Source organism: Aphelocoma coerulescens, chromosome 3 (assembly GCF_041296385.1).
Source record: "Aphelocoma coerulescens isolate FSJ_1873_10779 chromosome 3, UR_Acoe_1.0, whole genome shotgun sequence".
NCBI lineage: Eukaryota > Metazoa > Chordata > Aves > Passeriformes > Corvidae > Aphelocoma > Aphelocoma coerulescens.
In genome coordinates this window covers 79,543,969-79,567,020 of record NC_091016.1, presented here as the reverse complement: position 1 = coordinate 79,567,020, position 23,052 = coordinate 79,543,969, and the positions used below count along the sequence as shown (strand labels likewise).

At 43.6% G+C, this 23,052-nt stretch overlaps 1 protein-coding gene across 1 annotated transcript in view; it reads left to right on the top strand.

The window, feature by feature from the left end:
* The window catches only part of FOXO3 (forkhead box O3), a 90,405-nt gene that overhangs the window by 2,917 nt on the left and 64,436 nt on the right, over window positions 1-23,052 (top strand). The gene's annotated exons all lie outside the window — the stretch shown is intronic.

Below are 23,052 nucleotides of genomic sequence, written 5' to 3'. Positions count from 1 at the left end.
TGTCACATAGTTGCAGCTATACAGAAATGCAGGTGCTGCTTGATGCCGATACTGTTTGCAGAAGGAAATCCCGGCAAGGTTCAGTTGCTGTTGAGGGCCGATACTACCGGCATCTGACACTGAGTTTTTGAATGGATGGCTGAAGGTGAATTTGCCAGGAAGTTCAACGCTTCTACAGAGAAATTAAATTTTCTCTTTGAATCTATCTAGGTTTGGGTCAGCTGATAACTTTAAGTATACAAATTGGTTAGAAATACTGTATAGATTAAACATTTCTGGCAGTTTCTCTTCTACCAACCCTGTCTCATATTTTGGTGCCTGAGTAGGACTTGCTGGTAGGAATTGAAGTGCAGCTGTATGATTTTTACCTTCCAAATGGAGCACGGTAGAGGAAGCATTTAATTGACAGACTTGTTTCAGGCTGGGGAAAATACAAACACAAAGTTTATCGGTGGCATAGCTAGTTGAAGACAAGGCTTTTAAAACCACACATCCTTTTTACAGCTTTTGTGTCTGTATTAGGTGTTGAATTTTGATCTGATTTTACAAGTGTGATGCAGAATGTGATAAAGGGTTGCATCTTCCAATGACAGCCTGTGCCTTCATAAGTTGTTTGGTTTCACACAGAAGCAGTGGCATTAGATGTCAGCTGCTATGACAAATCCAGCATTTTTATCTGGTACTTTGAATTTTCAGTAAATTCTCAATATCTGATTTAAACGAAGACTTACCTAACAATGGGGCTGACACTGTTTTGGCTGAATTTGGTGACAAAACTCCTTTTCACTTCAGCAGAAACAGAATCTGGGCCATAACATGAAGTGCTTACATTGATTAGTATCCTTAATACCATCACAATTTTTCTGAAAATTTATACTGTTAATTTGATATTGATTCCTTTGCTGAGCAGCATTAACTGGTACTTGGAGCTAATTAAAATGTTAAAAACTTGGATCCCTTGAGATTCTTCTGTTATAATTTAGTTCAGAAGTTTCTCACAAGCCTTTAGGATGACCTTTCTCAGAAGATGCAGGACACACTGGTAGCAGAAAATTCTGCCTCTAATGATTGTGAACTGTCTCTGAAGTTAGGGTAAGGCATTCGATCGTGTTAACGGTGGGTGCAGTTGTGCGTGGGTGGTAGGGGCATGCTGGAAGGGGCAAAGGGGAGGTCATGAGCTAATAATTTGCCAGGCATCTAAAACTGCAAAATGTAATTCCTTAGCAAGGCTAGGGTTTCTTTTTCGAGTGCATATACATTCAGAAAGGGACTACTTCAGTTTCTTGGCTGGAACGTAGCTCAGTCTGTGTAGAGACAACACTCTTATACAGAGACTCCATCTTAGTCTCCTGATGCTAAAACACATTATATGTTATTATCATCTTTGTTTCCCTCACAGGTAATAAGTACAACTCTTCAGGAACTAATATCAGCTTTTCACATTAGACTTTTTCGGATTGCTAGTTACACCGAGACTTTAAATGAACAGAAGATAGTTCTGTGTTGGAAGGCTTTTATCTTAATTTAGAATATTTTTACACAGCTAAATTCATCGTTGAAGGCAGCAAGCTCATTTAGCAATATTCTGCTCTGCCACTGAGTGGGAAAATTGTTACTTTAAACAAAGGGAAGAAGAGAGCTTAGTTTTATTACCTTATGTATTATTATATATGAAATATTAATACTGTTTCCAGTGAGATGTGCCGAATACCATAATCCGTAAACATAGCTGGGATTATGCTCCTCAAAACAATTATTTTAAGAGCTATAAATTAAAGTTACAACTATCACTTTTTTTTTTTTCCTGCCTAGGGCATTAAAGCAGAAGTGAATATTTCAGATGTGGTTAGGAAGGCGTATATTACGTTTCCGCTAATTCGGATAAGGTTTGCCCAATACACCCCCCAACAATCTCCTTTGCTTCCCCCTCCCCCTGGCCTTGGCGGGACATTGGCGAACCTAATACTGCTGAAGCTAGGGCAGTAGTGTATGGTGCAGTGCTGCAGAGGTGCCACGCTCTGGACACTCCTGTGTGCCACAGGCAGCCCGGGTTGGTACAATCCTGTACACTTCCAAACCACTGGAGAGGGTTTCCGTGCATGTTCCAATATCTCTGTCTTAAATACCTAGGGAAGGTTGGTATTTATGTTCGTCGTCCCTGGATGGGGGGAAGAGATCCCAGGGTGAGCTGGTTTCACCCTTGTGAAATGCAGTGTGCCAGGTGACTCTTTTAGGTACTTTTACAGAGCTCCTCGATGACTAGGTCTTTCCTAATTCAGGTATCTGTTACCTGATCGAAGTCCTGCAGTCACAAAACTAGGGTGTTGACTTAAAAACCAAGTTTTACCTCACGAGTATTTAGGGTGCAGCACTCACTTCGCTCAATAATCTTGATATAGGAAACTGAAGCACCTTTTTGTCCATGTACGTAGTAGAGGTGCCCAGTTTCACTTCAGTTTAAGTAATTCCATATCTCTTCCCACAATGTTATTTTGTAATTTCTTGCAGCACTATCTTGTGAAACAGTCTTTTCTACATGAAGAGTACACTAGGGGGACTATTTTCCTCTTTCTTAAGCGGTATGGCAAGACTATGAATCTTGTCCTTTATACAGAGATACCAGCAATTCCCAAATTTAAATTCAGCTGATTTGCTTTGATTTGTTTTTCATATCAAAAGCCTATTGTGTTTTACACCTGTTGTATTCATCTTCCCCATAAAAGATAAACACTGGCTGCTGGGGTATTTACTTTGAAGGGGAGGTTTTTGTAAACTTTGTACATGGACATTCCATCATTCCTTGCCATGTTTTATTGGCCAGTATGTACAAAAGGGCTGCAGTCCCTTCAGTGTAGCAAATGCATGAGTCTCTTCTCTAATTATTGAGACTTGAAAAGGCTTGAGAAATTTGCCAGTGATGTAGACAGATGTCTAAATCTGTTAGCCAGATGCTGATATGCAAGATGTGTCAGACTCTTCTTATCATCTTCTTGCAAAGGATGTGAGAAGGAAGTAACACCACTCTCTTTCTTCTTATTTCTCCTTCTTCGGACTCACACACAATGTCTTTATCAGTAGTGGCAACGTAAAACTGGAGTCTGTATCTGTTTCTTTCTTTCCTCTGCTGACTTTTAAACTTTTTTTCTTTTTACTTCTTTAAAGGTTCTGTTTCCCAGTTAACTGCTAGCAAGAATATTTTTTCCAGCCTTCTGTTATATTTTTTTTAAATATATTTTTGAGTTGCCTTGTTAATCTGTACAGAATGGTTTGAGTTCCAAGCTGTAGCCTGATTATTTTAAGTTTTGATCTACCAAAGACGGCATGGATTTAAGCACGTGAATGGATCCTTGGGACTTCACTGGGATTACTTGTGTGCTTAAACTTGCTGCTTAAGCATCTTACCTGATCAAAGCCTTACTATGTTGTGCTTTAACAAAATAGTCAGAAACATTTGTAAGTGACTTTTGTGCTGAGCAGTGTAAAGAGATGTGTGGTTCCAGCGGTTGAAACCACTAGATAACAAGCGTCTTGCATCAAAGAGGAGTATACTTTAGTATCACAGGAACAAATGACTTTTCAAACTTTCCAGTAGAAACCATATGTAGATATTAGTGCACATTGTTATTTCATATCTGTAATATACATCAAAGATCTCATCCCCAGCTCATGCAAGCAGGTGACAGCTGTTAGAGCACGGAGAGAGAGACCAAGTAGCTCTCCCAGAATCACTGACATTGTTTGATCCACAGTGTGACAGGACTTGTTAAATGCAGACATAAACACATCACCTTGGTGAATGTCTTCAGCTGCAAAGAATCACAAGCTCTGATACACTTAACTTTTGATGTGAATGGGACACTTCCAGTAAATGATGGCATGGTATTGCTGGATAGTATCACCATCAGGTAAACCTGCATGATAAATGCTGGAATCAATGTCCCTCTGTTGTTCAGAGACAGAAGGTAACCTAAAACATTCACGCAACAATTGACATTGTCTGTAATAGGTTTATTAGTGTCAATATTTGTACGTATTTAAAATCTGAGCATATTTTAAATAGGAAGCTTGAGAGTCAGAGGTTGGCTTCTACTCTTACCTGTGTGTTTGAAAGCACACAGTTAATGCTAATAGAAATTAAATCACCTTAGTGGCAGTTATATCTGATGTATTGTATTGGCTTGAACAAACACTGTCTGAGACTTATCAGGCTGGGGAGGAGGCACGTCCTGGCACTGCTGCCCTGGGACATCCTGCCTCTGCTTGGTGTTGTCCTGGTGAAGTGAGCAGTGTCTTACTCGCGAGGCCATTTTGTATTCGGGTCATTTTGGTGGTGCTACACTACTTTGCTGTAATCCTGGGAGATTAGGGGAGGCTGGGCACGTGCTGGTGCATTTAGAAAGGCGAGTGATTAGGGTTAGCTGGGTGGTTTTGTGAAAGCTCTTTGTGCTGACGTGGACAAAGTAGCAGCCCAGAGTGGAAGGTAGGCAGCTCTGGGGCAGCCCCCCTGCACCCTCCTGCAGCGGCTGGGTGGGTTTCAGCCAGCTCACCTGGAGTGGATGGGATGAACAAGCATGAAACCACCGCAGAAAATTACAGTGGGTGTGCTGGCTTCAAAGGGAGGCCAAAGGGATTGCCTTGGAGATAAGGGAAAACTGAGGATAAGCAGCCAAAGCATTTCTCTAGGTGGCAGCCTCCTAAAGGTGCCCTGCTAGATTTTGGCAGCCAGCTATTTTGCGTGGAAGTATGGAAAATCTTTTGTGAGGATTGTTCCTTATTTGCAATGCAATTAAAGTGGGTCTTGGTGTAGTGGCGGTTTGCCAAAGGAGAAACTGAAAGTGTTTCCTAATGCAAGTTGCTACTTAGACTAAAGTCTCTGCACGTTCTTGTTTCTCTCCCACTTTTTTAAAAAGCCTTATTACTGTGTCTGTCGCACAAAATGTGCCCAAGGGCAGGGTTACAAAATGGCAATATTATTTTGTTTTAAAGACAGGAGGCCCTCCGCGTTTGGAAGTACTCTATCTGGAGAAGGGCAAGCTGTGAGCACCCTCCAGCTGCTGATTTGTTCCCCTTGCCATGGAAAACTGAGATTATCAAGTTGGTTCTGGAAAGGGCCACAGCCTGGCCAGGTCCTGGAACAGGAGGTGCATCCAGGTCCCGCAGCACATAGTGACGATCCTGATAAAGGCCTGCCTGATAACACAGCACTCAGGGAGCTGCAGGGTTTTTTGATGTGGTTTTTCTTGGGACTGACAATATGTGCATAGCGCAGCGGTTCAGGAGCAAAATGAAGTGTTCAAATAATGTGCGTAGTCATGCAGTTTTCTGTACTGCTGGCTCAGCACACCATGAGTTAAGTGAAGATTATGCTTAACCTTTTATTTGCTCTTTTTTTGTGCTTCTACAAACTTAGATTGTTCTGTTACAATTTCCTGAGTGTTGCCACACACCAAGCTTGGAAAACGAGGTGCATTTAGCCAATTTATGGCCTGACATATGTTAATTAACATTAATTACCTGCTTGAATAGTCCATTTAGCACTTATTATTAAAAAGTGGCTTGTCTACAGAAGGGGATTTTCCTTCAGAGTGAGATGTTTTGTTCTAACTTCTTCAGATGAAGTCAGGATGGGGTATCCTGTGCTTCTCTGCATGGCTCTACCAGTTTCCTGATGTTCCAGTTGTGCATGTGGGATACAGCTGTACCACTGGCAGGCATCAACTCTTTACCCATGTATATTTGGCATTTATTTGACAACAGCTTAGCTTCCCAAGCAGAGTAGCATGTTTCCAAGCATTTTTTGCTAGTTGTGGGTACAGCTCTTGCTTGTCTGCTTAAGGCAGCAGAGAAAGAGCCGTGCTTCTCAGCCTGCTAGGAAATGGACGGGCATCTGGAGTCCTGTGGTGATGTGACTCCAGCCCCTTTGGGCAGGAGGCATAGAAAAAGCTCAGGTGTGCAGGGCTGGAGAGGGGATGTAGGGGTTGCTGGGGCACACTGTGGTGCCCTGCAGGGAGTTCAGTTCTATGTGGATGAGGATTATGGACCTCAGGGCTTCTGCAGTCATTGAGAGCAGGCCACCACTGGAGCAGAGCGTGATCTCCAACAACAGTAGGATATGTCTTGCTGTATTCATCAGCTACATTACCTAAGTTATCTCCTAGGCAGTGTGTTGGGTAACGGTTGTCACAGATCATGTGTCTAAAACCTGTGAGGGGAGTAAGAGCCAGAGAGGACTTGTTTGATTTCCAAATACCAATATTTAAAAAAACCCCATCTGTTTCTCAATTCCCCATCCCCCAGTTTCTCGTTCCTGTCTTGGGAGACTCCAGGGACATTATGTCCTACTTCACCTTCTCCATTCTTCCCACTTGTAACACCAGCCGAGGGTAGCATGGTGCACTTCCATGGAAGATGCAGGGCTGGCTCGTAGCTGTGCAGGGTGTGTTGTGCAGTTTTGGCTGGGGATACAGCATGGAGATGATGAGGCTACAGGACTGATAAAAAGCAGTGCCAGGGTAATGTGAGGAGTTGGGATCAAGTGAGTGATTGCGTTAGTGCTCTGCCTCATCCCTGGTGTGAAATTGCAAGGGAGATGCCTTCCAGTAGGGCTAGAGAAGAGCATTGCCTTTTGCCAGAGTGGTTTCTCCTAGTGCTGTGCCTGGCTGTGAAGTCCAGGAGGAGCCTCTCTTGCCCTGCAAAGCCAGAGTCCTTTCTTTGGGCCATCCACCTTGAGCATTTGCTCAAGGGTTGATATGCTCATAATGCTGCTTTGCAGGGAATTTGAGGCAGGTTGGGAGTGACTTTGCTTACTGGGGCAATTTTCTTTATCTGTATGCTGGTATCTATTAAAAATAAAGGCTATTTAAATACTTTTCCAAATACCTTTTTAAGATTTCACAGACAGAGAAATGCCCTTCTGGGGATTTGTATTAGTAAAGAAATGCCTTGTAAAAATTAGCTCTTATAGCAGACTTGTGCTAACAAATTGAGTGGATTGCTTGCTCTATCATAACGTGCTGCATACTTTAGAGTGGAATTATGGAATGCTGGGTTCTCACATGAACATGTTTATTTGGCAAGGTATTATTTTGCTTTTCTTTGTTATTTTTCCCCTGATGGTGAAGTTTCTACTTCAGAGAAGTGTGAGGATGGTGCATGCTGGGACAGAAGGGTAGATGCAGCCCATGGATCGTTGTTGGAGGAACTGGTGGAAGAAGGTCCACTTGAAGCAAGGACAGTGGTGTGTGGCACTGACAGCTTATTGTCAGGGCCTTTGCAGTGTGTGCCTCCAGTTTTGGGGGGCAGGAGACTGTGGGTGCGGAGCTCTGCCTGTGCTGGAGCTGCTGTACACCTGAGTGCTGCCCGTGGTCAGGTGCACTTCCGTGGGGTGAGTCACTGGATCACGCCGCTTCTGCGTCCCTTCACCCACTGCCTGTGCTGAGGTGAAGGGTGGGTCTGTGCTGACGTCTCCATGCCAAAATCCAGTTGAGAACTCTGGAATGAGGGCAGGAGGCAGGAGTGCTGCGGAAGAAGCCATTTTTCTCCTTTGTCACCTACCTCTCAGGCTGCCTTCACACTCTGTGTTGTGCTGTGGGTTTGCCTGGGGACTCCTCATAACCCAGCCCTCAGCCTTGCAGTGTCTTCAGGCCAGCCTGCCTCCCCATCCCTGGCCTTCCAAGATCTTCCTCTGTTTCTAGGGAGCAATGGAGGCCATGGCACTCCCGGGATTGTGATCAATGGGTGAGACTCAGTCCTAGGAAAGAGTTTGCTGTAGGTTTGCTGGCTCCTGAGTTGCGTGAGCAGAAAAGGGCAGGTCTGGGCTGCTTGCCAGCACTTTAACAGGGAGGTAACATCTGCTTATCCCAAACCCAGAGGAATGGGAGACAACAGATAAGTTGGAAGAGTGATGAGGACAGACGGCAGTCTGCTGTGGGAGGACAGATAGAGGAACACCCAAAAACATCAGGATGTGTCCACTGGGGCTTCCCTCTGAGTCCTACCTAGCTGCTCTGACTGCTCAGTTTGGAGTGGTAATGAAGGAGTTTGCATGGATGTAGCCCGGTTTATGACAGTGCAACTTCCGTGGGTAGATGAAGTAAAGAGGGCAGGTCTGAGTCTCATCCCTGCTAAAGGCCATGTTAAGGCAGCAGCACGCATTTGACTCAAGCCAGCAGTGCCTAAAATCCTGATTGCAGCTGAGCCTGAGCTCTGTGTGAGGATCAAGTATGACCAGGGAACATAAGTAACAGTGTCATACTTAAGCAAACAAAGCTTTGTTTAAAAATGTATTAATTACCTAGAAATATCTAATACAAGCTGCTCTCCTGGTCTAGACAGCCCGCACCTCTGACTTTGGAGACAATTTGCCCTTATAACTTACTGTTTTCTCATGCTGTATCATGTTGGTTTCTATGCTTTTTCCGAAATAGGACGCAGAAGAATAGATGTATTATTCTAAAGAAATGGTTTTAGGACATGGGCTGAATTCCAGGGCCATATTTGTTTTATCTAAAATGTGGACTGAATTATCTTGATAGGTACTCACATAGCAGTGCTTTTAAATGCTTCTGTATCTGTTTTTTTTTCTCTCCACACTATGTCTTCAAACACCTATTGCAGCTCTCTAAAGACACATTGTGACCAAGGTTAACCCCACTTTCTTACATGAAATTTGCAGTGTAAACATGCTTTTAAATGCGAGACTTAATCCAGATCAAAAGTTTCTGATTTTGTGTGAACCCAAATCTTGTGTAAATATATTTGCTAATACTTAATGAAGGATTTATCAATTTCATGTATTAAGTTCTAGATACGCTTTAGTACATAAAATTTGGTGTCTGACAAGTGAGAACAGTGCTCAAGAAAGAATGTCTTATTGTGAGTGTTTCACAGGCTCCCACATTATCAGCTTTTTTGCTGATTGGTTTTGTTCAGAGAGCAGTGGTGTGGTTTCCTGAAAGCCTATAACTTACTGTTTGTTCTGCACAACTGCTCTGGACCTTGACTAATTTTCAGAGAATTTTTTTTTTCCAAGAATTTGTACAAGAAGGTGACGCCAGTTCAAGTCATGTCCTGAGATGCTTGTAAGCTGAGACATGCAGAGCTGCTGTCCCTGTTTTTGTGCAACACAATCTATTGTGTCTAAGAGTTTCACTGTATGGGGGAACTCAAAACCATTTGTTGGAGATGTCAGGTTTCAGGGTGAATGGTGCTTCTTTAAGTATGCATCAAGACCTACAATGGGAGGCTGCTGACCCTTCTATGCCTTTGTAAGAGAAGAACTTTGGCACTGATAATGATGCTGCCACTGAGGAGCTGTAAAAACTCTGAAGCATTTTTTGAATTCGTAGCCTCAGCCATATATGTGTCCCAGATAAGTGGGCTACATTTAAAATCTTTGATTTGCAAATGGAAGTCATGTCAGAGCTCTGCATGAATTGGGCCAGAGGTTTCCAGCCTAGTTTGTGCAGCAGCCAAAAGCTCCAACCTAGTATTATGTTCATCATGATATTGACAGTGTGATTTTCACTTCCCATGGCATGTTGAGATTTATTTCTTGCCCCAGTGCTCTTGCATCCTGATTCATGCACGGAAAAAATACTTCTGATTAAGATGTGCTAGAAGGTTTGAATGCTTGGGGTAGGAGAGAAATCTTTCATGAGGAACTGTTCTATATAAAGCTATGGGGAAGGGAGCTGTGTGCTTAGGAAGGTATTTGAAAATCAATAGTGAGGCCATTTTCCATACAAAAAAGAGGGGAAGTGTGTAGTCCATAAGGTGGGACTGGGAGGAGGAAGGATTCTGTGAGCTAGAGGTAGGGAGTAAATCAACCTGATGTATGTTCATAGACATCTGATGTCTCCTGGGCCTGGTTAGCTCAAAGCAGGTGGAAGAAGCATACTGTTTACCTAATTAGAAACATAAATAAAATCTTTCCAACATTCTTCTAAATTAAAATGCATTTGAAGCATATGTCAGACTTCTCACATCCAGGAAAGATCTCTTAAAACCCTGCGGTTCCTCATGACGGCTGTTTCTAGCCCACTTTCTTCAGGATTCTGCCAGGTAACAAGTCTTCTTGGTTGGAAGATGGAGTGGGATGTGTGTTAGCAGCTGGAGATGCTGGGGTTCTTCCTGAGCGCACCTGTACTCCTTTATAATCAGAGGGAAAAGGCCTATTGTTTGAGATGATAGACCAGGGAATTGGAATTACAAAAGAAAATTATCATTGTTGAAATCACTGAAGACAGGATTTCATCTCTGTATTTATTGAGGAGTTGGTGGGAAGCAGGGCCTGGGCTGCAGTACAGTCAGAACAGCTTCATATCTCCAGTGTATTTTAGACACCAAGGAGACAAAGATGATGCTAATTGCAAGAGAAACTACTTAACTGCTTTGTATTATGTGTGAAATGAAGGGGGAATAACGCTGATTGAATGACCTATTTTGACTTTCTCAGTATAATATGTTTAATGTTTTAGTCTCTTTCTGGACAGTGAATTATAATTTTATCAAATCCTGCTGGAAATTAATATGTTGCTGGGCAAAGTTATTTTGTCCTCACAGTTTTAACTGCAAAGTTACATCTTGCCACTTGACTCGGTGGCAGGAGTTTTCTCTTTCGGCTGGAAAGGGCTTTTGCCATGCAACACAGTGACAGTAGTACTTTTTGTTTTATATGAAATAGGGACCTGTCAGGAAGAATATAAAATAGGGCACTGAAGGAGTCTAATTTAGAAGGAGAAAGGGCATAAATCTCCACCTCCCTCTGATGACAGAAGGCCAAAGTACAGCAGAAATGTTTCCCTGCGTGTAAAATGCCAGATGCCTAATGTAAAATACCAGCGAGGTTGTGCTGTTAAAGGCACAGCTGTATCTAGCCTCCTTACAAGTTTTTTCAGCTTTATTTTCGGTATGTAAGAGAGTTCTTGGACAATGAAGCAGCTCTCTTAGGGTCTTCTCTGCTTATTGTGCCGTTACAGAAATTGTTTGCTGTTTTGGACCAGAGTCAGGCAGAATAATACTGAATAAGTCCCAGATGAATGTGGGTGGTGAAAGGAGAAAAATAATTTCAAATAAAGAGGGGTATTATCAGCTGAGCAGCCAGTGTTGATCCTACGGTGTTGAAAAATGAAAGCAGGAAAAGCACTTTTTTTTTTTTTTTTTTTAAGATGGGCAATTTTAGCTGAAAAACCTGTTCTGACCAGAGTTTGGTATTTCACTTAAACTTGCAGCAGACTGGCATTGTTGCAGCAGTGCTGTGAAGCACTGAGAGGGAGGACAGAAGTAGAAACAAGACTCCAAAACTTGAGACGATCTTCAGATTCCTTGTCCATTTTGGACAACATGGCCTGTAGTGTCACTTGCAGCTGCTGGATCCAAGAGTATAAATAGTGAAAGAACACTGATTTGGCCAGGATAAAATGTTCGTTTTGGGTTTTTCCAACAGCTGTGTCAGGACTTAACTCTGGCAAAAGCTTCTCACGTGTCATTTCTATTCAGGCTTGTACTAAGCATGTGGAATGACAATGTTCTCTAATTGAAAGAAAGAAAAGGAAAAAAAAAGTAGTAAATTGAGAAATAGTGTGTATTTGGTGTCTTCTCAGCCTGAAGGAAAAACACTGCTTGAACAGTATGATAGCAGTTGTTTGAGAAATTAAGTATGGATTTCCTTCAATTGTAGTTGAATCATGACATCTTACTAAATTTATCCCATTTTGAGTGCCTGCTTTCGGGTTTGACATTTTTGTTGGATGGCTGTTGGTTGTGTTTGGTTAAAAAAAAAATGTTTTTCATGGTCTGAGAGATGACATTTTCCCTTTTTTTACAGGAAACTGTATCAGGTATCAGACCACCAATTCTTCCAGGTGGTTTCAGGCTTGTGAGGGCCAGCAGCTTCCTCCCTAGAAGTACCATGATACCATGATACAGTGGGTGGGTTTGAGCAATGCCAGTGATGGGTTTTCCCCATTTTCTAGGAGCTGCCAGGGAGATTTTGCGTGGCTTGACCACTGACTGTAGATCACCGGAGTATCTCTGTGGATAGTTCTCATTGTTCAGTGAAGCACCAAGCAGAAGTACTAAATAAGAGCATTCTTTATTTACCCAAAAATCTACACTGAAGAAATGTTTCAATGTAAAAGTCAAGTGCTTGGGAAGTACAAAATGTCAGACATAAAGTTGCCTCTAACACTTGAAATTACTTCTTATGCTGGCTATGGCACTGTGAGCAAGGAGCTCACAGGCTCTATCCACCCCCAGCATCAACTCTCCTTGTTGGGATGGATCCTTCAAGGGGTACTCAGGGATTCAGCTGATGTCCTGTGCTCTGTATGTGGGCCCTGTGCCATAGCTGTGTCACTTGGCTCTGAGTAAAGAAATACACCCTTCCCGGCGTGCTTGTGTGTGCCATTTGCCTCCTCAGTATCCATAGGCTTCCCTGGTAAGCAGTGTCCCAGCCCCATATCGTCTTCTCCCCTCCCCAAGCTCCTTACTATGTTCTTTCATCCTAGTCTCTTTTTCTGTGATTCCCAGTCTTGCTTCATGCATCCCTCCTTCCTTTTCCTGTGGTCTTCCACACCTCTGCCTGCCCCCACTGGTTTTCATATCTGTTCTGCTTGTCCAGCTCCCCATTCCACACTTCTCCCCTGCCCCAGGATTGTGTATTTCCTGTGTCTTGCTTGCCTATCTTGGATCACTTATCCTGTTTCTAATCCCAGTTTCAGTTCAGGTTTGCAAAGTTATTAGTGCTGAGGAACAAACAGGGTTTTATAGTAGGAAATGTTGGACAATACAAGGTGTAGGTGGGGCTCACAGCACGACCTATAATTTAGAACACTGTTTATATTTTTAACTGTTCCACCCTTAGGTAAGCAGTCCTGGTGCTGTCAGCGTGCAAATCCTCAGTAATTTGGATAATCCTGTTCCTTCTGCTGATACTGGATACTAAGAGGTTGCTCATTTCTGTAAGAGATGAAGGGTCCTGCCTCAGAGAGACTTGGATGTCTTATTTCTCTGTGGCCTGACCTAGACACCAAACAGCATCTGAGATTCTACAATTCATAGAGCTGGTATAGGTAGTAAGTGCTCTTACTTCCATGGTGAGGGGCTGTTCCTTTTGCCTTCCTTATCTGTGAAAAGAGAGGAGACATACAAGTTCCTCACTGAAAAGACAGAAGGCATGAAAGTGTACAGTCCATAGTCACAGCATATTCTGTGTCCTCCAGTAAGGACCCTCTGATTTGGTGTATTTTGACTTGAAAATATAATGATATAGCTGACTTTTTTTGATATAGCTTCATGGTTTTTTTGTACCTTCTGCCTCTGCTGCTAACTTCGTGCCTGGTCTTTAATGGTTCTGGTAAAATGCCTTCACATCTAGGGAAGCTGATGACAGTGTTTTTGTTATCAGAATTAGATTGAGAAACTCATACTGAATTGTGGTGCTAGCTAGAGCAAGTCATTTATTGGTGTGAATAACCTTGTACTGACCCATCAAAGAGCTTGGGCATAGAGTGTGTCATCTATGAGTCCCTTGTTCCTTCATGATAAAGTTCAAAACTCCAATCAGGTAACAGGGTGGCCTGTCCTCTTTCCGTTGCAATAAAGTGCATGCAAACACACATTGCAGCAAATAGTGCAAAGGCAAATCTAGCACGTCCTGCTTTTTGCCCTGCAAGAAAAACCTGCAGTTTGTTCTCTGCCCCTTCTCTCTGAGCCACTCTGGTAGTGTGGTTGGTAGAGGGGTTTACTTGTGGTGGCTGATGCCTTTCAGGTGAGGTGCTTCAGTTTCCCAGGCTATTATTGATAACAGCTGTTTAGACACAGCTTTCTAGGTCATGATGTATGGGGATTTTCTGATGGTTGTGGTGACCTTGGGAGGAGAATTAGAGTGGATGTAATGTTTCCAAGAATTGGAGACGCCTGTGCCATCGAACTGGTGCACATTGCTGAATCAATTACTAGCATTTGCAGGATTTTGCTTTAGGGGAACCTCACAGCTACATCACAGTCTTGTTATTAGTAGATTATTGTTAATTGGTTTTAATACAGAGCTGGATATTTGCAGGGAGAAGGAACCTCAGTAGTTGGTTTCTGTGAAGTATTTTCTCTATATGCAGCACTGTTGCAGTGTGTACTCCAGCACTCACTGGGGTTTTTAGTCTCTCACTTTGGTTTTTAGGAAATTTTTATTAGCTCTTGTGTGGAAATACTTTTGGTATAAGAGGTCATCCTCAGGTGAGGAACTGCAGCATGATGCCCCTACCTCTTCCAAAGCCATTGAGGACAACTAAAACTCTCAACATGAAGATTTTCTAACTTTTTTGTAATGTGTCACTTTGGTGACTCAGTCTACTATGGTGTAGGCTCCTAGTGAGCTTTTGCAGAAGGCCTTGCCAATGAACTTGTGCAGCCCTTGATCTATATCCATGTCACCAGCCTCTCCTGCACCCATTGCTGTCAGTTTGCTGTGTTTGTAACTGATTGTCAAAGTGTTGCATTTAATTCAAGTGCTGGTAGAGTTTTCCTCGAAATGCCTGTGTAGTGTTAAGCCAGTTAGGAGTTACAAATGTAAATATGTTTACACAGAAAAGAGGAATGCATGAAAGCTGGCATTGCCTAAACAGCCAAAAGCAGTATGGTTTTATGCTAGAGGGACACTGAAAATGTAGGTTGCTGGAGTGTGCTCCCAGAAGTAAATCCCAACCAGAAGTGCTTGCAGTCCCTGCCTTCAAATGCACTGCCTGTCTGCTATAGCTTCTGAGGCGACATGGGGGAGAGGGCTCAGGCGTCCGTGGGCATCCTTGTGGAGCTTTGTAGGGAAGTTTGAAATGCCAGAGAGAAGTGTCAGCTGTATCTGAAGGGCTCTTTGTTTTAGATTTTCCCAGGCAGGAGCAATACAGCTGGCAATAAAGTGACTCCTAACGCTGGTGTTTCATAACTGAAAGTTCAGCATTTTTCACAAGCTGTCTTATTTGGGGTTGTGTGCACAGGCACACTCACACCCCCCGCACACCCCCCCAGCACATTGTTTGCTTCCTCTGTAAGTTCTGGGACATTCAGTACTAAGGAGCATGATACGCTTGCATAAACACCCCAGCCAGATTTATCTCTCAAGCCTATCTTTCCTTTCCCGTCTTGGAAAGTGATTAATCTGCAGCACACATTTTGTTCTTTGATTGCAGGGCATTATTCTGTAATCATTTACAGTTTTGCAGAGCCGTAGCACTGGCTTGATGGAGCATTTCTGTCATGTAGCCGGTGCTGTCGGCTGAAGCTTTAGCTGCGTGATGCGGAGAGAGCATTACCCTGTGTCTCTGTGTCATGTTAAAACTGTTTCCTATTTACATTGCCTGGTTTCTGCGCATTTGAAAACATTCAAATGTACACATTTAAAGTGCAGATAAGTGTCTGCAGCAACACTTGCTGGGGACTGGTTTGTAGGTTTCAGGAACAGCATCAGTACTGCGGTGTGCTGGCTGCCAGCTGAGGTTTTCCTTTGCATTTCTGGAGAGTGGAGGAGTTTAAGTAACTTTTGTTTTCCATGCTGCAGGTCATCTATTGAGGCCTGCATCAGTTAGAAATGGGCAACTTATGTAGATACAAGAATTGTACATATTTCTTACTGTCTGCAGAAAACAAAAAAGTGAAGACATTGAAGTTGAATCAGAAAATCTGTCCTATCTGTACTGCAGTGAGGCTTTTCCATGTGCCCTTTGTGTATTTTGTTTGTTTTCCAGTGTGCAAGGAAAGGAGGTGGAAGAGGTTACAACCTTGAGTTAACATGCTGTGGTGCTGAGATAAGGCTGTTGAGCAGAGTTTTGTTTGATGCAACTCTCCATGCTCTTCTTTCAGTAGAAAGGTATGAAAAGTAGGTGGAAAAAATTCAAAGAAAACCATGTAACTTTGGGTTCTGACATGGTGGTAATTTTCTTTTCTGCAATATATGTGCACCTTTCTGGCCTACAAAGGGCCTAAAGTGGATGGGCCTGATCTAGTCACCTATGCCAATGAGCATCTTTTTCCTAAGTCTCTCAGAAATCTGGCGCACAGCACGTCAGACAAAGCATTTTTCTATCACCTTATGACAAAGCAAAGTCCTGTAGTTAAAAGACAGAGACTACAGCAGTAATGTACTGCATGCAGAGACCAGGAAAACCTGAAGGCATTGCAGGTGCAGCGTGTCTGTTGAATGAAATATCTAGAGGATCCCACGTCAGAAGTGAAGACAAAAAAATCTTCCAACAGTCTCCCTTGTTTGTCTGATCTTGAAGTCAGGGCAGAGGAGGGGGTTTTTCTCTAACTGCAAATCCAGCAGTTGTTTTAAATGGGCAGGTGTCAAGAAGAGTACCCTGCTCTGCCTCAGGGATCTGAGAGTGCCAGACCGGGAAGAGCAGCAGCTTCACTTCTCCAGAAATGGGCTTTGGAGCAGGAAGAACAGGCATCACAGACCAGTAGTACCATGGTATTTTAGTTCAAGCCCCTGTCCCCTCATTTCTGATGTGTAGGGGTGTCTAGAACATCTGATCACAAATGTCCTTCTTCCATCCTAGTATTGTAAATGCCTGAATTCTAAATAAAAGGGAACTTAAAAACAAGGAGAAGGAAAACTAAGGTTCTTTTGAAGCAGCAGCTGTTTAGGAAAACTACCAAATTGTTTATGGAAATGACAGGTTCTGAGTGTGTGCATGTATGGAGGTGTCTAACTGCTTGGTTGTGCTAAAACCCAGGATTAAGGTTCAGTTGGTGCAGCCAACTTTAAGCACTGGTAGGTGAGGGGAAGCAACTCCAAACAGGAGGCAGAATGGAGTGCAGTGCTGCCAAAATGCAGCCTTGCAGTGCTAGCGCTTCTGCCCTTCTGGGATGGGTTGTGGCTCAGCTTCAGGACCACTGGGAGCTTCGTCTTACTGTGCTTGGATGCATGCCATGGGGTTGTGGAGTCAGGGTTCAGCTTCGCTCATCCCAAATCCCTTATCACCTCAAAATGATTTGTAACAGTTGTATTTGTTTGTCTTTAACAGCAAGAGATGAACCCCTTTAATCTCTGTTGTTTATATTACTGTTTATACAGAGTACAGCTCCCCACAGAAAGATTTCTAGGACATACTGGTTTAGTACAAAGGATCTTCACACTGAAAACTTGAGGCCCCATTCCATGAGGCAGAAAGGAGCCTTTGCCTCAGTGTGGGTTAATTATTTAATAGTCGGCTGAGTAGGCAGGATGGCTGTGGACAAGGAATGAGGCTGGTCAATTATGTCCAGAGTAATGTTTCAGGGAGTAGGAGGGGATTTTACTTAGCCCTCCAGAAGTGTCAGAGCTAATGTCATACTGAAGTTTCGAATTGTGCAAAAGCTTTGGGAGGAAAAGAAGCTTTGGGCTTCAGCACATTCAATTATGGAAGAGTACATGCACTGAGAGCAGGGTCCTCTTGAGTGGAACACATGCTCTAAGGTAGGATTTGGATAAGAACTAGGTGCTGAGAACATCTGTCAGAACATCCCAACCACTTGCAGAGCTTCTGCTTGTAGCTCAGTAAAAGCCTAGTGTGACCAGGGAGGTGTCTGCTTCTGTTGTACAGTCCCCTCTGCACTGTAACTGCGGTGTTAATGCTTTGCCTCCACTCTTGCCTGGTGCAAGGGTGGATGAAAACAAGGTGTGTTTGCTTGAGGAAGACCCTTCTGCAATCTCTATGGGTGAGTTTAGAAGGTGATGCTGTGGGTTTCAGTGCAGAGAGACCATCTTCTAGATGCAGAGGAGCCACTGGCTCTTTTTCTTGCATCACATCAGCAGAGAACCCCTGAACTGTGGAAGTGTCCCAGAAGGGTGGAAAAGTGTGCTAAATTGTGCGCTACGATTTTATCCTCTTTCAGTGCAACTGAAAAGCATGTGTGGCGTTCTCCACCCAAGAAGCTTGTCTTTAGACAGAGTAAGATCCACCATTGCTAAGTGTCGCTGTTGTGCACCTGCACAATTTTTGACAGTGATGGCTGCAGTTGGGGCAGATCTTTAGAGAGGACTTGTGCTGTGCAAGCCTCAGTAAGATACATAACAAACCCAGCAGAGACTGGAATGGACACTGGTCATAATCTGAGGGACCAGCAGATGACAGGCAGCTCCTCTTTACCACCAGTCCCTAGCTCATTGCTGACTTTCAGTCCTTTCTTTTCCCTAAACTGTGAGGCATCAGAGATAAGTCCTGCTTATAGGTCACCCACTAGGGAAACTGGTCCATTAAATTCTAAACTTCTGACTAGGGTAACATTTTACTTCTTTATTTCATGCTAGAGGCTAGTTCTGGTCTTGAAAGCAGCTCCTGTGCAATGTAAAACAGGGCCCAGAGAAAGGAAATGAAATCAGAAATGGAGAAAAGTTATTTTAATCATAAATAGGTGTGGTAGGAAAGTAGATGTTTATATGTGCAATAGTACAGTACCTGCTGTGTGTATTTTGGGAGAACCTGAGAATAGCAGCTGCGCTGAAATACTTGACAGTGAAGTCAAATATAGTTTAGGTTAAAAAATAAAAAAAAAGTGGCTGGGGAGGGTGGATTTGCAGCATGAAGCCTGTCGGCGTTATCTCTGCCGCGTGGCACAGAACAGCCTGTGACTCTGGCGCTTGTTTGTGAACGCGCAGTTCCTGTAATGGGATACGTCCCGCTCCTATCACTGTGGTATTGTGCCTGGGTAAATGCTCCCCGCCGCCCAAATTTCCCCGAGAGCCACAGTAAGATGACAGCTTTGTTTCTCCAAAGGCTGCCTTTTCTGAAGTGTTGCTGGTTTTGCAGCCAGGGAACCTGTTGAGCTTTATATCTATAGAGCTCAGAAAAAGTGAAGCTGCAGGCACCAAAACTAGAGCTTTTGCTAATGTGTCAAGGTCAAAAGGATCAAAACCTAAATTAAACTTTTCCCTGAAATTTGGCTGTGAATCACAAATTCAGGAAGTTGTACATGAAAATCTGTCTGGGCACTGTTTCTTTCTTAAGAGTCCCTTAGCTAAAAATAATGTATTGCGCTATAGTTATAAATAATACGGGTTTTTTTTTTTCTTCCCCTGTCTAATTAAATTGTTACTCTTGCCAAACGAAAGGAAAGGGAAAAGATAATAACATGAATCTGGTTGAACAAGTACGTAGCTTGCAGGTTTCAGCTAGAGTGTTTGCAGCTGCAGACGATGCTGAACCATACACTCGTGTTTAATTGTCAAAATGAAAAGAGGGTGCTCTGGAGGGATCAGCAGTGTTTTCTGTGTGTCCATCGTTTGGGAACCCTTTTGAAACCTCACACAAAGTGGGTTTTTCTTGCACTGTCAAAATACAGAAAAAGGAATTTTTTAATTTTTCTTTTTAATTATTTTTTGTGTGTGGCTAACTGCAGTGGATTTTGTAAAATTGTGGTTGAACCATATGGTAGAATGTTTTGATGGACTGTGGTGTCCTACTAAAAGGACAAGCAATGGCCACAGATAGCCCTGGCATTATAAAGTGTGACACTTTGGCAGGTTTGCTGTGGGTAAGTAATGGATAAAGCCGTAAAAATGAACTTTTCTGCATCCTGGTTATGGCACTGAGGTGCTCTTTGAAAGCTATATGGGCAACCTGGCCGTGGCCTCCTGCCTGCTGCACAGTAGTGAAGGCCAGCAGCCTGGTAAGACGTTACTTATCACACCTATTGCTCCTGCTGTGTTTACTCCAGGAAAGTTTTGTGAATTTTGCTGCTGAGATTTGTCGGTGGCTTCTGGGGCCTTTTAGCAGTGTTCAGATTTGTGGTGGGTTGTGGGGATTATTGGAGAAACCATCTAACTCACGTGCTTCTGGGAGAACAACGATAATGGCCAATGAAAGCAGTAATCCCAGAAGCCTAAGGGACAACGACAGGCAGTAACATGGCTGCCAAACTTTAAGTTTAATCACGACATCTTTCAGGTGGGTGAGAGTGTTATTTTCCTCAAATGAGGCCATGCTGAGGGAGAAGGAAGGGTCCTACAAAGCAGAGAAGCTGGCCTGAGTGAGCAGGAGAGCTGGGTACAGGCTTGGAGATTTATTGCGCTAAAATTTGCTGTCACTTAAAAAAAAAGAAAAAAAAGCAGCGAGGCAGCCACGTTATTTCACTGATGCAATCACCAGGACGGGAGGGACTAGCACGCTCTGTGACAGCACAGTGTGTACATGGTGTCACCTGAGAGTGCCCTACCAGCCAACAGCTCCAACCAAGTGCCAACACGTTGTCTAGGGCTTCATTTTCAAGCCAATATTTATATATAACAGCTGCAAGTATGTTTTTGGAAGTAACACATCGTGACTGCACATGTACAATTTCCAAAACACCCCCTTTGCCACTCCTATATTCTGTGCTTTAGGGGGTTTTAGGCTTTTTTTCTAAATTTATTTTATTGCAGTTCAATCAAGGCATTTCCTAATTTTTCATTCACATGTCAGCTGTGGGAAAGAGTGAAAATCTCACAGGAAAGCACCATGCTCTGATAAGGTTGTCAACAGAAAGCAGAAACCTTGGTATTAATGTTTAGTGCATCATCCTGAGGATTTCTGCTGCCCCCCAAAAGTTAGTGATGGCACAGTCAAAAAAGAATATTGTAGTATTGAAAAGACAGACCCCAAAAGAAGAAACATAACCATTTTTTGAAGAAACAAATGCAAGAGGGGTGAGGAAGAAAGCTGCTGGTGTATAAGTGTGTGTGTTTGGTTAAGGAATTGAATGAGTAGCAAATACTTTTCCATGTGTGTGGAAAATATGAGTTGGCTTTTGCAATAGCATTTTATGGGAAGAAAGATCAAGGGTTCAGGAGCTGAAATACTTATTCATAAAATGTAGGGAGCAAAGACAAGCTACTTGTTGTGCTTCTGCCCATTTGCTGTAAGTCCAATCTAACTGAATCATTTCTAGGAATGGAGTGGGTAACTGGATTTCCAGCCTCCTCTCTGTCCTTGGCTTCTCTCCTGCATGGCTGCTCCTGATTAGTACTTGTTGTACTGAGTTTTATGTGAAGGGTATGTTCCTGTCCACTTCATTGCTAAAGCTTTTACCACCTTGGGATCTAAGCACAGTCCACTTGAAACTGGATTAAAACAGCCAGCTTGTTTCACAGAGGCTTTTCAACAGCTATCAGACAGATAGCTGTTAAAATCCTGACCTGGGTAGGATTTTGGTCTGACACTGAGGAAACAAAAGGCCTTTCCCCATCACTGGTCCATTGCCACACTTTGTGGGTGGTTTCTGACAAAATCAAACCCAACCCCAAGCATTTCCCCTGGTGCTTGAGGTCTTCCGAAAGGCTGAAGGTGGATGATCTGCCACATGCAGCCAAGCTTGCTGCAGGTGTAGCTCTTATTTGTTTAGTGAATGTGATTTTTTATTTGTGTATCTGAAGAAATTAGGGGTTAGATTGCACAGACTGGTTGCCTGAAAGTTTTTGCTGTCTGCTGCCTGCACCCTGCAATGCCCAGATGATTTGAGCCCCACTCAGCTGCCAGGGTATGTAGATAGATGTGTGCCAGGTCAGCACAGCAACCTGGGCTCAGCCCCAGCACTGTCCTGTGCTTGCCTTTGTTTAATCTAGCACCTTCCCAGCTCACCTTAGACATTGCTGTATGCCTCGGGTTGGTGTGGCTAGGCAAGGTTGTGCTGCACAGGGTGGTGATTTTCCCCTTTCCAGTAAGTTTAATGGGAGGGAGAATTAAAACTGCTGTTTTTAAGAACACTTTCAAGAATTTCTGAGAGCCTCTGTGCTTTCCATGGTTTTCAGACAGGTTGGTGCTGCATTTGAAGGCTGAAGTTTGTCTGCCTGTCAGGAGGCAAAGGGGCTGGCCTGGTGCCACAGGGGGTGAATTTGGATTGCTTTGGTTAGGAAAAGAAGCTGTGGTTGTCTTGGTGATGAGTATAAACCCTTTTGGTTGTTAAATAGTGAGTTTTAGTATTCTGTATTTTTGAACTTTGGTTCTGAAAGAGGCACAATTTGGAGCCTGTGGTCTTTTCCTCCCAAAAGACAGAAGTGTTTTCTAGTGGTGGTCTTGATCCAAGGTGCAAATTGTTTTTTAGCAGCAAGTGAAGTTTTCGTCTAGCTTCCTAGATGAAAAAGGTTCTAGGTAAGACTGTCACCTCTGTGTCCTGCAGTTGCCTTGCATTTAATGAATGTCTTCTGAGAGCTAACAAAATTAATTAAAAGCATTTGTTTACCTAAAGAGAACTTACGTGAAGATGCCATGTCTGAAGGAATTCAAAGCCCCCTTAATGGTTTTGTGGGGAGGAAAGAAAGTTTTTTCATTTTTGTTGTTGTTTTTAATCTTAAGCATGTTTTCCTTTCACCCCTGACTTTTCTAGCTCTGCACCCATTTGTGTGTGTGCACTTGCATGGTTATCAGCCCATGTGTGGTTCCAGGTCCCTCAGGGCAGCAGCCTTTCCCTGCCTAATGGCTCTGAAAGAGTTCCACGGAGCCAGAAAGATCCCGAGGATTTACAGTTACCACCCTGTTTTTAATACATGCCTCTCGCAGGCCCCTCTGCCGAGGCAGTGCTGTGCCAGATAAGACACTGCTCTGCTGGTTTGGAGCAGCTGATGTACCTCGGGGGTGACCCTGCTGCCAGTGGCTGTGGGGGAGGATGCTGCCAGGCTGGGTGGAGCAGCTCTAGTCAGGATGCTGCCAAGTTTCCATCCCTACTGCTGGGGTCTCCCCACTTCTGCTAGGGGCAACCAAAAGAAAAGGATATGTACCCCCCAGCATGCTGTTGCAAACACAAATAGGAGCACACAGAGGGCCAGCTCACTCCTGTATGCAGTGCTCCATGGTGGTGGTGTATGAAATATCCACCCCCATTACTAGTTCCATAGCTCTTGCTTCCCTTGCTGGCTGCCTCCTGGCTAACCCTCTCGTACGGGTATTTTGGCAGTCATAGGTTCAGCAAGGTTAGGGGAGCACTCACTAAGGCTGAAGGTCTAGCTGTCTCTTGCTGCAGGGGGGGGTTGAATTGTAAGGAGGAGATGATGATCAGCCTTTAGGGTGTGAGGACAGAGGCATCTTGGGCTGGCACGCTCCCCATGCA